The sequence below is a fragment of the Neopsephotus bourkii genome, unplaced genomic scaffold, assembly GCF_033783945.1.
Source record: "Neopsephotus bourkii isolate Nb327-2 ecotype Australia unplaced genomic scaffold, CSIRO-AGI_Nbou_v1 NB_1139, whole genome shotgun sequence".
Taxonomy (NCBI): domain Eukaryota; kingdom Metazoa; phylum Chordata; class Aves; order Psittaciformes; family Psittacidae; genus Neopsephotus; species Neopsephotus bourkii.
This window is the reverse complement of record NW_026901625.1, coordinates 444975-460231: the sequence shown is the minus strand read 5'-3', so window position 1 is coordinate 460231 and position 15257 is coordinate 444975. Positions and strand designations below refer to the sequence as shown.

Below are 15257 nucleotides of genomic sequence, written 5' to 3'. Positions count from 1 at the left end.
CCACTGGTTCCTGCAGCTCCGGGCAATGGGGCAGGCTCAGATGCCTTTTCCCCCAGATATTTCCCCAGAGTTCAGAAATGGTTTCCAGACTTGTTGCTGTTTTCCCTCTCCCTGTGACCCACTCCCAACAAACAGTCTGCGTTGCGAAACGCACCCCAGGCCTTGGCTCAAATCTCCCTCCAGAGGCATCAGATACTTCTGTGAGTAAGAGGAGGATGTGAGACCTTAACTCTGCTCCATTTGGAGCCTCCTTCCTCACTCTGAACAGCACTGCAGGGAAAAGATTAAATGCAGACCCCAGGGGATGATGGAGACACCCATGATGGGGTGATGGAGGCACCCGTGATGGGGTGATGGAGACACCCGTGATGGGGTGATGGAGGCACCCGTGACGGGGTGATGGAGGCACCCGTGACGGGGTGATGGAGGCACCCGTGACGGGGTGATGGAGGCACCCGTGACGGGGTGAGGTCCCCAGCGGGGACCAACCCCCCATGAGGTGCTGATGATCCCAGCACCCCCCAGGCAAGTACACCTTGATGATCTCAGCAGCCATGTGGTGAATGGGATGGCAATGAAAGCAGATCCGGCCCCCGCATCCTGCTCCAGGGTCATTGCCTGGCTCTGCTGCAAGTTTCACACTCTCAAGTTTCTCGTTATGTAAAGTCACCACTCACGTACCAATAATTAAAGCAGAAAAGAGCTCTGGGCACTTTGGAAGCCACTGCAAAACCTGCAGTGAAAGGGGAAAAAGGCCAGGTTGGACACAGGGGCTTGGAGCAAGCTGCTCCAGTGGAAGGGGTCCCTGCCCATGGCAGGGGTTGGACCTGGAGGGGCTTTAAGGTCCTTCCAACCCAAACCATTCCATGGGTCTATGAAAAATCAGCTTTTCTGACCCCTGCAGGTCCTCCCCATGCCAGGAATGCCATGGATGGTACTGCTATAGAGGGGCTCTCTACAGACACTGCCTCCTTCCTCACTTCACAGCTCCCAAGGGGCACCAAGCGGGTGTCCACCAGCCTGGCAGAGCCACAGACCTTCACAGCCATGCAGAAGAGACTTGGAATCTCTCTTTCTCCACACTCATCAATTCCATCTGCGCACTGCTTCCTCCCTGCCTTGGGATGGGGGAAACCTCTCCTCTCCACAGATGGCGGAGAGCTGCTCTAATGCATCCTCATTCCCAGCCCCGGAGCATCCCTGCTTCCCCCCGTGCTGCAGAGCCACAGTTCCCATCTGCTCGGCACCAACAGGTTTCCCATTGGCTTCGACTGGCCCGGCCAGGAGAGGTGGGAGGGGGAGGTTTGCCCGTGACAGGCTCTTTCCCAGCAGCCAGGGGCTGGCTGAGGCTGGACATGCTCTGCTCATTAGCAGGACATGAGCCCATGCCATGGAATCCACTTTGCTGCTTCTCCAGCCGGGCTCCGCGGCGCTGGAGGGCAAAGGAGACAGGCAAAGACCTCCTGCTGCAGAAATGCACTCAGCAGAAGCCAGGACCCTGACCCTGTGCAGGCTGATTTGGCCAAAACTTGGCTCTTCAGCATCATTCCCAAAACCACATCCCTGCAAATCACAACACGCGGAATGTCCTGCTCCAACCCCACTGGGCTTCATCCTGCCCCTGGGAAGCCGAGCAGAGCAGGAGGACTTCCCCTGCGAGCACAAAGAGCATTGGGGAAGGGTTGAGATTAACTCCCAACATCTTAATGAAATGAGACCTTCCGGAATAAGGATGGAAACAAATCCCTTCCCCATAGCCCTGCTCCTGCAGAACGACCACAGGGATGAACTCTCCGAAGCAGAGAGGGGGCTGCAGAGCAGACGCAAGAACAGGAAGCAAGGGGAATCTCTGGTTGAAATTAAATGAAATTAAACCATTCTGCAATGAAGGATTGGTTTTAGTCAGCTCATTGGGTCCAGCAGGATGCTTTCAGGAGCAATTAGGCATTTATCCTTATTTACGGTTGTAACAGGAACAGTAAAACTCGAGCTGTTAGTGTTCCCAAGAAGATTCCTACAGCACCATTTAATGCATTTCAACCACTTAATTAGTACTGATTGAATAGCACAGAGCAACATTTCCAGAAGGAGAAAACCCTTTTTGTTTCAGAGAATGGAAAACATTGGTTTAGAGGGAATACATTCATGGGATTCCCTAACAACGACTAAAGGCTCCGCTTTGCTCCTGCTCCGTTCAGGCTCTCCCCGGCCTTCCAGCACCATATGGAACACATCAGAGGGGTTTCCAGGTTGATGACTTCCAGGCCATAAACCTGCACCCCCCCACCCCCTTTTGTTTGGCAGGGACAGGACCTTCTGTCACACCTTGTGGAAGCCACCACGTGTGTGCCAGCCCATCCTGACACTGCATCAGTGGAACGGCTCCGTGGGGTTGAAATCCATGCAAGGAGCAGGGACCCACTTTGTGACATGTGGGTGGCAGGGATGGACACATCCACACACCTTTCTATTTCCCTGCTCATGCACACATACCCACCAGATGTACGTACAGCTGTGTCCTTACAACCCACACAAGAAGCCTCTCAAAGCAAATGTTGCATTACAGCACAGAAATCAGTGGGGAAAAGGAAAGGAATGATTATGAAGCATTCAAATCCAGGTTGGACGGAGCTTGGAGGAGCCTGCTTGAAGGCTTGAAGGCATCCCTCCCCGTGGCAGGGGATTGAATTGGGTGAGCTTTAAGGTCCCTTCAACCCAAACCATCCTGTAAAGCAGCAAGGCAATGATCACAGGGACAGGATGATCTGGCATTTGCACCCCAAGGAACAGCCCGTGCTGTGCCCTGCCCTGGGGACGGCCGCAGCGCTTCCCCCTTGCCTCTGTTTGGAGGAGAGAGAAGTGCTTTGTGTGTGCCTGCGGTTGGGGACAGCTTGCACAATTGTTCTGAGAAACAAGGGCCGGAGCAAACACCAGCAAACCCATTTGCATCTCCTCGCCCTTACAGCAGAACCGTCCCCCTCCTCTCAGAAACCGGCTCTTCAGACCTGGGCACCCTCTCATCACGGGCAAGAAGAGAAGTCAGGCTGCTCACAGGAACCAGGTCCTAGGCTAAGGTTACTGATGGCCCAGTGCCTATGGACAACCATTTTCTGTGCCTGTTCTATCCCCTTTGAGTCTCCAAACACATCTTTGCTCCTGTCCACTGCACAAAAGGACATTTCTCTAAGCAGAGCCCACAGCAGCTGACACCAAAGCATGGCTGGGGTCAGAAAGGACCCAAATATCATCCAGTTCCAACCCCTTGCCATGGGCAGAGACACCTCACACTAGACCAAGGCTCTGTCCAACCACTTCTGATGCTCCATAGACGCTCCAGGCAGCCCAATTTGGGCAGGATAACTGCCCATATACTCTTCCCATCAGGTTTGCAGCACATCCTGAAGAACCACATCCTCAGGGAACACATGCCCAGGCTGTTTCTCAACCCCTGGTCTCTCCTCTCACTCCTCCATGGGATTTTTGCCCTCTGTTGCAGTTTCCTTTCACTCCCTGCACTCCTCCTGCCTCCCCTCACTCGTGGGTGAGTTTTCAATCCTGAGCCCCATGGGCTGTGTACATTATAAAAGGACTGAGCAAACAAACAGGCATTGAGAGAAAGGAATAGGGATGCCTTCCTAAAGTCACCCACCAGCACATGCCAGGAAGAGCCACGGCAGCATCCCTGTGGCTCTGCATAGGGCAGCATGTGGGAGGTGGGAACCAATCTGTCAGTCCCTGAACTTTAGAGCTGATGCTGGCATTGAGGGGATTTATACTTTAGCTTATCTCAACAGCTCTCAGCCAGAGCCCATCCAGCCTCCTCTGCAGCGCTCTCAAGCCTGGACCAGCTGCAGCCAGGCTCATATTCCAGAAATGCTTTAAAAACACAGGATAAAGGGAATTATTGCTCTTGGTGCTATTGCATTTCGCAGGCTTGCCTGCAAACAGTGGTCATGCTTTCAGGAGGTCCTTCATTCCCTTGCAGGGCTGTGTCTCACTACCGAGAGCACAGGGAACTCCAGGGACAGGCTCTTAATCTCTCGCGGTCATATCTCGGTGCTACATAAATGTGAATTCATTTATCATCCTGTCCCTCTGATAATGTAAGGAAATACTGCCATTCTGTCACCAAAGGGACTCCAGTCCAGAGAGGTCAAGTGCTACGCCAAGGTCAGACAAAAGATACGGCATGAGTGGGAAATGAGCTGAGATCATTTGGTTTAATCAGAAAACACCATTTAACCTTTACAAACCGGTCATAGTCCAAGGGAGGCGGGGGGGGGATAAGGGGAAAGCATGAAGCTTCCCATGGAAGATGAGAGCGTGGCCTCAGCAGCCGGCCCATCACCCCCAATCCCATTCCATGCCCTCGGCAGCTGGGAAGTGGCCCCACGACAGCCGATCCGCGGGGCTCTGGGTCACAGCAGCCCCTCTAATCAGCTTCCCACCCTCCCAGGGAGCTGCTGCTTCCCACAGCTCCCGCTTGCATCAGCGAGGGGAAGAAGAGGGCAAGGAAGAAAACCCACACGGATTCGTTGGAGTTATCCCTGGTCAAAAACAAAGGGCTCCAGAGCATCGGTTCTGCATGGGCTGTGATGTGACATTTAACGTGTCAGATATGGGGTACAGCTAAGAGGAGAAAGCAATCAGTTTCACTTGTTATTGGGGGGGGGGGGGGGAGGATGTTTAAAGGCTCTTCTCACATTGCAACGTATTTGAATGAATACATGGTCACTGCATGAGGATGTTGCTTTGAGAGGGACAAGGACAGGAACTGTACGGTGGGAAATGAGAAGCTTTAAGAGGCAGTGCTGGGGCACAGGGCACTCCAATGGCACCTGCCTGCACAGGACAGTGCCCATGGGCACTTCACCCCTGATACTGGGGCTGGCCCCGGAGCTTCCCAGTCCTCACCTATGTGCAAACCCAACCACAGCCCCGGTGCTGCCACCTCCCCCCGGCAGTACCAGTGGTGACGGGCGCCAGTCCCTCACCCTCCCAGCAAAGCTCCCTCCCAAGGCCCATCCATCCCATGCTGTGCAGGGGGAGCAGCCCCCAGCTGACACCAAGGGGTAACGCCTGTCCCGCTGCGGCCCGCGGCCACCCCGCTCAGGGGCAGCAGCATCTGGCCCCTGGTGATGAGCCAAGTGCTGACCACAGAGCGCGAGCTATAAACAGCAACCGGAGCTCGGAGCAGGCACCAACTGCTCGGGGAAAGCCGCTGTTCCCCTCCGGGCTCCATCACCCGCCTCCCTGTGCACGGCACAGCCCCGAGGGGCATCGCGCACTGGGGGCTTGCAGCGGGAACGGCTTGAACCTGCCCGAGGGGAGACTGAGCTGAGCTCTTAGGCAGAAGCTCTTCCCTGTGAGGGTGCTGAGGCGCTGGCACAGGGTGCCCAGAGAAGCTGTGGCTGCCCCATCCCTGGCAGTGCTCAAGGCCAGGTTGGACACAGGGGCTTGGAGCAAGCTGCTCCAGTGGAAGGGGTCCCTGCCCGTGGCAGGGGTTGGGGCTTGAAGGGCTTTAAGGGCCCTTGAACCCAAACCAGGCTGGGGTTCTATGAAATTGTAGCATTCAAAAGGTGGAGGACTTGAGCATGAAAGCTTTAACACTTGTGGGGTGGGATAAGCCCAGAAGAGCTTTGACAAGAGCTACCAGGAGGGGTTTGCCCTGGCAAACAGGAGGCAGAAACAGCACCAAGGGCTGTGACCAGCTCTGAGGAGCCACTGGGCAGCATCGCAGGGCAAGACCTTCCTCACCTCATCACAGAGCTCAGGAAACAAAGCAGATTGGTGCAGCCACCCCCCGCTGCCCCTTCCAAAGAGCTGGGAATGCCACATTCCCATCAGGAACACCACACAGGAGCAGGACAGGGCACGGGTAGCAGAGATGCTGAGGTCCATGAGGACCCACCTATGCAACCCCATAGGTACTTCGCAGGAACATGCAGGCTCTGCTCCCCCTTCACATCCTCTCCCATCCTTTCGGCTGCAACACCCCCAACCTGCCCCCCTCATCCAGCACCCCCCAGAGCCTCCATCCAGGTCCCAGCCCCCATCTCCCCCCAGTCTGTAACCGGATCAAACACGGAGGTGTCACTGACAAGGCAGGAACATGCCTCCTGGTGATCAGCCCCGTAAGCGAGCCGCACTCACAGGCACCAGCTCTTCCCCGAGCCTGCCCCAGGGCCCTCAGGCTGTCGTACCCCTTACAGCTCCTCACCATGGGCACGCAGCTGCCAGATGCTGCCCTCCATCCACCACCCGCACCCCAGGAAGCCCGCACTGCAGGGAGCATGGTGTTCCTCCCCATCCTCACCCTGGGTACCAGCCCAGATCCAGGGATGCTCCTCCCAGCGAGAGTCACTGTACGTGATCACACCGCTCTGCTCCTCCCAGCCACAGGCTCGGGGCACATCTGGTTCCCATGTTCTACAAAATGCCTTTGACATTTCATATCCAACCCCGGGCGCTTCGGCAGCGGGGACAGAGCAAAGCAGCAGCAGATCTGACATTTCCTCCCTGAGCCATCTCATGGGCAGCCTTTAGACGGGACGACAGCCCAAAACAGGTTGGAGAAATGGGAGGGGACCAGGAGTGATCCTTCAGGACCTTATATGAAGATGCAAACAAGGCTGTCTGCAAGTCTGGCTCCATCAGGGGCACTGGGTTTGCTTTTGAAATGGGCTTTCCTTGCACTGTGGATGCTTACTGATCCCCTGATTCCACGTGGGGAGTCGCAGGAAGGAGATCCTTACCTCTCATCTGCATTCCCCTCACAAGTCCCATTTCAGACCCCACTGAGCACCCCTTTGCTCCTGCTGGAGACACTCCGTTCTTCCAGGTTCAGTGGAAGTTTGGCAGAGAGACCTCAATGCTCTGAGGTGTTACAGCTCAAATCCAACCAGCTCCATGCATCCCCTGCCTCGCACCCTGCACCCCGACCTGGGCAGGCTGGGTGCCTTCCCCCTCAGCCCAACTCTTGCAAGTAGTTCCTTTCCCAACAGAAGCAGTTGGCAACCCAAAGTCAATGGTCCACGTGTCTCCCATCAGCCCCAATAGTGTTTTAGCAGCCCCATCCTCGCTGCCTGTCCTTCAGATGCGAGGCATCGACAGCCTTGCCAACAGACTGTGTTTTAGTCTGGGACAGCAGAGACCTGCGGGATCACACGTTCTTCATTACCCCGAGCTCAGAAGGGAAACACCATTCTCCCGTATTTCAGCAGGGCTTTCACAAGTTTGCACATTACTCTGCATCAGATTCTCACCCTTTGCCACACAGTCATTAATATTGCCAGCACAGCCACTCCATCTGCCTCCTGAGCCCCCTCCAAAGCAGTTATAAGTTAATTGGTAGAAGCATTTGGCTTCTACATAACGAAGCTGGCACAAAACCAGCTTTTAACCTTCAGGACTGAATACAGGATGCAGAATGGGGATTACTTGTTTACTGTGCTGAAAAGGAAAAGAAAAGGGATGTGTACCCGTACTGAAAGGCCAGGCTGGGGCTTTGTATTGCACAGAATCCCAGCCTGGTTTGGGTTGGAAGGGACCTTACAGCTCCTCCAGCTCCAACCTTCCACTGGAGCAGCTTGCTCCAAGCCCCTGTGTCCAACCTGGCCTTGAGCACTGCCAGGGATGGGGCAGCCACAGCTTCTCTGGGCACCCTGTGCCAGCGCCTCAGCACCCTCACAGGGAAGAGCTTCTGCCTAAGAGCTCAGCTCAGTCTCCCCTCGGGCAGGTTCAAGCCATTCCCCTTGCCCTGTCCCTACATCCCTTGTCCCAAGCCCCTCTCCAGGTTCCCTGCAGCCCCTTTAGGCACTGGAGCTGCTCTAAGTTCTCCCCTTCAGGAGCCTTCTCTTCTCCAGGCTGCCCCAGCCCAGCTCTCTCAGCCTGGCTCCAGGGCAGAGCTGCTCCAGCCCTCGCAGCATCTCCATGGCCTCCTCTGGACTCCCTTTTCCTTTATAAGACCCAAAGGCAGTGGGGCTGTGCCCGGCCCTGGGCCTTCTGCCGCAGAGCATCTCTCAGGGGCTGTGCTGGAGGAAGGAGCTGCAGCGCTCCTGGCACAAGCTGTGAAAATGGGAAGGCACAAAGCAACTGGTTCATACCCTGAGAATGCACGGACAGGAAGAGTGGGGGTGTCTGTGGTGGATGTAGGTGATGGTAGTAACAGCAGAAAACACCCATCCAGCTGCAGGACTAAGCATCACTTTGTGATCTCCTGCTGTGCACCGTCATTCCTGATACTGGATGCAGTATTGATCCAGTTGGAGCTGGGGATACATCAGGTAAAGACCTTTACCTGCCTTCTCTGGACCACAAAACACTCCCAGCACCCCACAGGAACATCAGAAACCCGTGTCCTACAAACCCTTGCCAATAGAAATCTCTCACTGAGACTGAGCTGAAATCTGGCTTTGGTTTCCTAGGAAAATACTTGAAGGATCTTCCCCTTCACAGTACTTGGGGAGAAATGATCCCACTGGATAAGACCTGGGATCACCTCTGGCAGGAGCTACAGGGGTTGCTGGTGCTCAGCATCACTCAGCCAAAGCATCCCAATGCTTCCCATCCCATCCCATCCCGGCCAGGCTCCAGCCAGGCAGGCTGCCTGCCCTGCCTGCAGTGCTGCCTGAATAGAGCTTGGAGGAACCAGCCAGGCACGGGGCTCAGGACACGACCCGTCCCTGGGCTTTTCAAACCCCTGTTCCCGAGCCCCTTCCCTCGGGACAGGAGGTGATGAAGATGCAGAGCATGCCCCACGCTGGCTGGAGCAACACAGAAATAGTAAAGGTTTTTCACATGGGTTTTGGAAGTTTCCTCCCCTTTTCCTCTAGCACAAACCGCTGACATCTCCCAAGCAGCGTTACCCCTACACTGAAGGAACTGTGCAAGTGGTGGCTTTAAGGGCGGACCAGAATCCGAAGGAACACCACACACCAACTCGGGTTTGAAAGACAGAGTAAATTCGAGTTTCTTGGCCAAAACACACAGAGAGAATGGCGTGGAGCTGGATCGTTGCACAAGGACACAAACCATGCAATACAGTGGTTGCCACTGTTTGGTGTAGTACTGACTGCACCTGCACCAGCCTTGGGGCTGCTCAAGCCCAGGTCCTGCCTGTCCCCAGGAGCCAGCACCATAACGTAGGCACTGGTACCACTGCTTGTGGCTGCTGGGCTTGGAAGTTGAGCCTGGCTGCTCTCTAAAACCCCCGTGAGAGCCGGCAGCACTCGAGCCTGACCCACTTCCATGTTCCTCCGCTTCAATACTCGGTTAGAAGCGTTGATAAGGCAAGCATATGCTTAAAAGATCAAGTCATCTCTCCCCAGAGATATCTTCACAGCTCACTCATTACACCCCCTCAAAGAACAGAGGGCAAGAGCCAGCTTCAATTGTCTTGAAGCTACAACGAGGGATGAGAGTTCAGTTTTGCCTCCCAGCCAGTTCCACTCCTAACAAGCTGCACTTCAAGGCAATGCGTTTATCACACGAGCAGCTTTATTTCGAGCCCCACATGAACAAAGGGAGAGCTGGCCACAAGCCTCACCACTTCTGGGCTCATCCTCTATCTCCCCAGCTGCATCTTTATACCCATTTCAACCAGGCTCCAGGCTCAAGTGTTACGCTCTAATTTAAGGATGGGGTTTTCATGCTCGCTTGCAGACAAGCAGAATGGTAAAGCAATACCATCCCCATTGGAAGGGACCGAAGGGCTTCACATGATGAGCTTCCCCTTGGTCCCAAGCAGCACCACTTGGTTTTTCTTGCCTGAATATGTGTATATATATGTATAGACAGATAGATATACATACATAGGGGCAATAACATGTATATATGTATAGACAGATAGATATACATACATAGGGGCAATAACATGTATATATGTATAGACAGACAGATATACATACATAGGGGCAATAACATGTATATATGTATAGACAGACAGATATACATACATAGGGGCAATAACATGTATATATGTATAGACAGACAGATATACATACATAGGGGCAATAACAGCATTTTCCAGGTGCTCTTGCCAGAGGAAGAGCATCAGTGACTGGCTGCAGGAGGTGGTGCAGTATTTATCACCCTCTGAGGAGGGAATGCGCTTGCAAACCCATCGCTGAAACATCCCTATTACAAATGTGGACAGAGGTACCAGGTCTGCACCATTTTGGACATGGGAAGATGCCCAAACCCCATTCCCTGAGGACCTTGGCCTGCTCTCTCTCCATCAGAACCAAGCCCGCTGAAGCAGCTTGATAAAGCTAGAAATCATTTCGCTGCCCACAAACGTCTGCTCTTTATGATCTCAGCCTCACAAACAGCTGCTTATTTCCCTAGCTGGCCCTTCCGAAGCGCCCCTTCCAACGCAGCAAGGAAAGCGTCAGGCGTTTTCCAGGAACTTTCAGAGCAGGGTGAGTCTGGGGCTCTGTTATTTGAGAGTCACGGGGGAAAGGGTGCAGTTAGCTCCAGAATAAGCATCTATTCTGGGTGGCAACCTCAGGATCCTTCCCCTGGCATCCAAACAGCCCCATGTGACGAGCGGATGCCAAGCAGCCGAGCCTCCCTCCCGCTCAGGCATGCATACAATTCCCATAATATCTGCCTCCCAGCCTAGGAAGCTGCTCAAAGCCCGCAGGCACCTGTAACCCTTTGTGTGCTTTGCCTAGAAAGGTTGGACCAGATGATCCTTGAGGTCCCTTCCGACCTGGAATTCTCTATTCTATAAAGCAGTGTGCTCAGCTGTGGAAAACCAAGGGTTTCCACACGGCAGGAATGAAGCCAGCAGCATCATCCCCTGCCTGGGGGCACACAGGGAGGCACGAAGCCATTTAGGATTTGGAGCATCACCGAGGCCCACACTGAGACACAAGTGGGGCAGTTCGGAGCAGCAGACACCCTTGCAGGATGCTGGATCCCTTTCTGGTGGTCACAATCCCCCAGCGCTTCCCACAGCCACCAGCATCCCATGGGAGCCTGTGGCCATGGCAACCCACAGCCATGTGCGGGAGCATCCACATGAGCAGAGAAGGGGGAGAAGCTGCTCCTGAGCTAAAAACCATTCATGAGGAATTAGTGGGAGCCCCAAGGAGCCCTCTGAAGCACGCTCCCCCCCCAGCCCTGCCAGGGAGTGAGCAGCAAGGGCCTTCCTCCCTGTTCCCCTTGGCAAAAGGCTGCTCATTTGCTATTAAAAGATGGACAGAGCCTGTTCCAGTGATGGCAGCTCTGCAGCACCAGCCCCTCAGTACCTTTTGTTGGGAGTGTTCTTTATTAGGGGACAAACCCCTAGGAGGGAGTCTCTGAGCAGTTGGCAGAGACCGGTCCCCCCATCACTGCTTCTCTAGTTCAGCTCCTGCTACAGCCCAAGCCCCCATGAGCTGCTCCCACCAGATTTCTGACCCAATTCTGGATTTCTTTTGTTGTTTTTACTTTTTTAAGTACTATTTTTACTTTTTAACTATTATTTTTACTTATTTTATTATTATTACTCATTTATTTCAAATGTCAAGCCTGATTTCACACTAAAATGTGACTTGAGGCTGCAGACCCCCCCCCCCGAGGATGCAGCAATGCTATGGGTAGAGGGGGGAGCCCCAGGCCACCCCTTTCCTGCCACAATTACATGATGGTTGAGAACCAGAAGCCTGCTCACCCTTCACAGCCCTCCAAGAAGCATTTCACACTGAGAACTGCTCAGGGGCAGCTTCTCCCCATCCCTCTGGAGCGGGCACAAGGGGTTTGCTGGAGCCATAGCAGAAAAGAAGGTCAGCACCGCCCAGAGTCCCTGCTGCACCTCAGGGAGTCCATTCCCCACCCAACAGCTTCACTTCAGCTGTTTCGTGCTCATTATTTCCTGTGGAGTTTTGTGCCAGTTCTCCCTATGGAGACACACGCATGGGAACGTATTTGCCACCCTCCAAGCAGTGCGATCAGCTCAGCACATCACCCTGGGACACAGCCGGCCCTGCTCCATCTGGGGATGCTAATGCCAGCCAGGTCACTGCTGGGATGTGGGATGCAGGGGGGCTGGATGCACATTCCAGCTTTCCACTGCTTCCCAGCACACTGCTGGACGGTGACAAACAGCTCTTGTGGCATCTCCACCACCCCAGCCCAGCGTGGAGCCCAGGGGGTGTAACTCTGACTCCCAGCGCTGGGTCTGCACGGCACAGTTACGGGTATGGAAAGGACGATGCCAGGGAGGAGGAACACAAAAGGCAGCAAAACCGAGCTCATGCAGAGACTTTGGTTTCTGCTTTCCCAAATTTAGATACAGCACAAGCAGGAGAGAGCTGGGACCTGAGCTGCATTCACGGATCTGCAGGCAGCTCGGGGTCCATGAGGCTTGTAAAGGCAGGGCAAGGGGAACGGCTTGAACCTGCCAGAGGGGAGGCTGAGCTGAGCTCTGAGGCAGAAGCTCTTCCCTGTGAGGGTGCTGAGGCGCTGGCACAGGGTGCCCAGAGAAGCTGTGGCTGCCCCATCCCTGGCAGTGCTCAAGGCCAGGTTGGACACAGGGGCTTGGAGCAAGCTGCTCCAGTGGAAGGGGTCCCTGCCCGTGGAGCTGCAGGAGCTGTAAGGTCCTTTCTACCCAAACCAGGCTGGGACGCTATGAACAGATGTCTGATGGAGCACACTCTGAAAGCAAACCAGCCACACTGAAAGCCGCTGTTGCTATCAGCGCTTTCAGGATAGGTTTTCCCATTCAATCTTTCAAGAGGTTTTCATTTTAATCAGCTCAAATTACAGCAACAGACAGGTAGGACTCATGTACAGAACCCGACACAGCATCTCCAGAGCAACCTGGCTGTAATTACACCCAAACCATCTGACCATTCTGCCTGTGTCAGAACCTGGAGCAGCTCAGGGAGCAGCTCCCACCCTCATAGCACAGGGAGGCCTAAGGGCTGAACCTGTGTGCTGGGATGGGCCAGCCATTGCTGCGAGATGCAGCATCCTCCTTGCACCACACAGCTCACAGACCCACCTGGGCAGAGGGGAAGAGCAGGGAGACTGATTTCCTGGTCACCAGCTCATACATGCAGGCCCTGCTCTGTGCATGGAGCTTGCTAGGTCCTCAAGAGCCAAAGCATCTCAGCACAGCAGACAAAGCCTGCCATTAAACAGCAATGAAAACACGCAGCACAGTCTGTGGGAGATGACACTAATCACCTCCCCAAGGAGCTCACCTCCATCACCTCCATCTCCCTGTGCCCAGAGCCTGCAGGGTGCAAGTGCCTCTTGCCACCACTGCCTTGGGGCTGCCTGCGGTGCAGGGGTGCAGGCAGAGCCTACCATGGTAACTGCTCTGCTCCCCCTGCTCCCTATCTGCCTGGGGAGGGGTATCTGTAGGTGCTCTGGAATGAGCATCCTGGATCCAAACAAGCCCACAGCACAGCGCGAGCGAGCAGGAGGCTACAATCAGCTTACACCCAGATTACTGCAACTCCTTTGCAAGAAAAAAGCTTATTAGCAACCCGAGGAGGGAGGACAGCACTTTTACATCTTGCCCTAAAGCTCTCTGGATTAAAAGAGAGGCATCCTAATTAAATCAAAAGGTTCATATGCTTCTGGTGAAGCTGGCATTTACACCACCACCAACCCCCTGCAGAGAAATGGGCTGCTTCCATTCCAGCACAGGCAGCGTTATTCAGCTCCAATCTCAGTGACAAGCAGGAATTAAGGGGTTAGATGCACACGTCATCCCGGCCTGACTCAGGAAAGAATGGAAAGCAGGAAAGTCAGAAGAGACAGTGATAATGGAGATCAAACCCCGATTAACTGGCCCTGGGCAGCATCCAACCATGGCAAAAGGGGGCAGCCGGAGAGCAAAGGGGGGTCCTCAGCAGCCAGAGCCACAGGGCTCACAGGCAGAGCCACCAGCAGGTCTCATCCCAAGGCACCCGTGCCCTGCCCTTGGGACATGCAGACAGCCCCCAGGCAGGACACAGCAGCAGTTTCCCACCCATCCTACTGCAAACGTCTCCACATCCAAAGTCACCTCCACCACCACCTCCTCACAAGTTCCTCCAAAGGCAGTCGCCTACCTTTGCCCTTCCCATTTAAGACAGTTCCCCTCTCCAGAGCCCGGGTTAAGGTTCTCCATCTCCTCTATCCCAAACACAAGGTGTCTCCATGTGCCGGGGGGGATGCACACCAGCATCCCCAGGGGTGAGCCCAGAAATCACTGAGCTGCTGCCCAAGACCCTTCCCCATCCTGCCCCTGCCCCACTCCCCAAGGCTGTGTTACCCCCAGCCCACCCATCCCACGGGCGGTGAAGGGGAGAAGGCACAATGGCTGTTATTAATAACTCCAACTTTCTTCTCCCTGCTCTTGCTGGATTTTCCTTCATGAATAATGCAGGACTGTGGCTCAGGACACTGCCCACTCTGTCCCCCACCGGTCCCCGAGCCAGCAGGGAGTGGGTTCAAGTGCCAGCCAGGGCCTGTCCCTGTGTCCTGGGTGCCAGCACTGCCGGTACAACAAGGTTTTGTTCCCAGATGCAGCTTCCTTTTGTTCCAGCCCCGCTGGCAGCAGCGTTCGCGGTGGCCAGACAGCCCCGTGCATCCTGCGGCAAAGCAGAGACCTCAGCGCCACCGGAGCCGGGCCGCTGATGGGCACTTCCCAGCCAGGGAGTCCTAAGCATTGCACCAGTATTCCAGCACAGTTTCTCCCCTCTCCAACAGCAGCTATGGAAACGAAGGCAATAACAGTGCAGAAGGATGAGGGAGCCTCATGCACCGTGCTCATTTGAGTGATACCCAGGTTATTCGAGTGCCAGCTCTGCCGGTACCAAATTGAAGTGCAAGAGCGTGATTTAATTGAAGATACTTCCCCTTTGTCCTGTAGCCACAGTCCTGACCTGCCCCAGACACAGGCTTTGATCTGCCCCAAACACAGACCCTGCTGAGGACATTGCTTCGTGCAAAGTACAAGGGGAAGCCCAAGAAGTGTGAACCCCTCCAGTCGAAGCCAAAGAGGATTCTGGCCCATGTTTGGGAGAACACATTTGGATCGCATGGGCTTCCCTGCCCTTCTGCTAGCAGAAAGGTTAAACCCCCTTTGAGTTCCCAGAGCCTGGTCCCAGTGCAGACAGCACAGAGCACACCGCAGAGCCAAGCGGCTCCCAGTGCCTCTGAAACCCTGCCTGCTCCCAAACCGCCCTTGAGACCTGGGTGCAGGGTGCCCTGCCTCAAGCTGCTGCATGCTGGGAGGTGCACGGGCTCACACCAGCCCCCCAAAACACCCCCCG

General features: G+C 54.9%; 1 protein-coding gene across 21 annotated transcripts in view; it reads right to left on the bottom strand.

The window, feature by feature from the left end:
- The window catches only part of NFASC (neurofascin), a 77438-nt gene that overhangs the window by 49547 nt on the left and 12634 nt on the right, over positions 1–15257 (bottom strand). Inside the window, exon 1 of one of the 21 annotated variants that reach the window (XM_061362795.1) lies at positions 14052–14156. The exons of the other annotated variants lie outside the window; for them this stretch is intronic. The gene's annotated coding sequence lies outside the window, so the exon portion shown is untranslated. Of the gene's footprint in view, positions 1–14051; positions 14157–15257 lie in introns of those variants that run through there. 21 annotated transcript variants of the gene reach the window in all.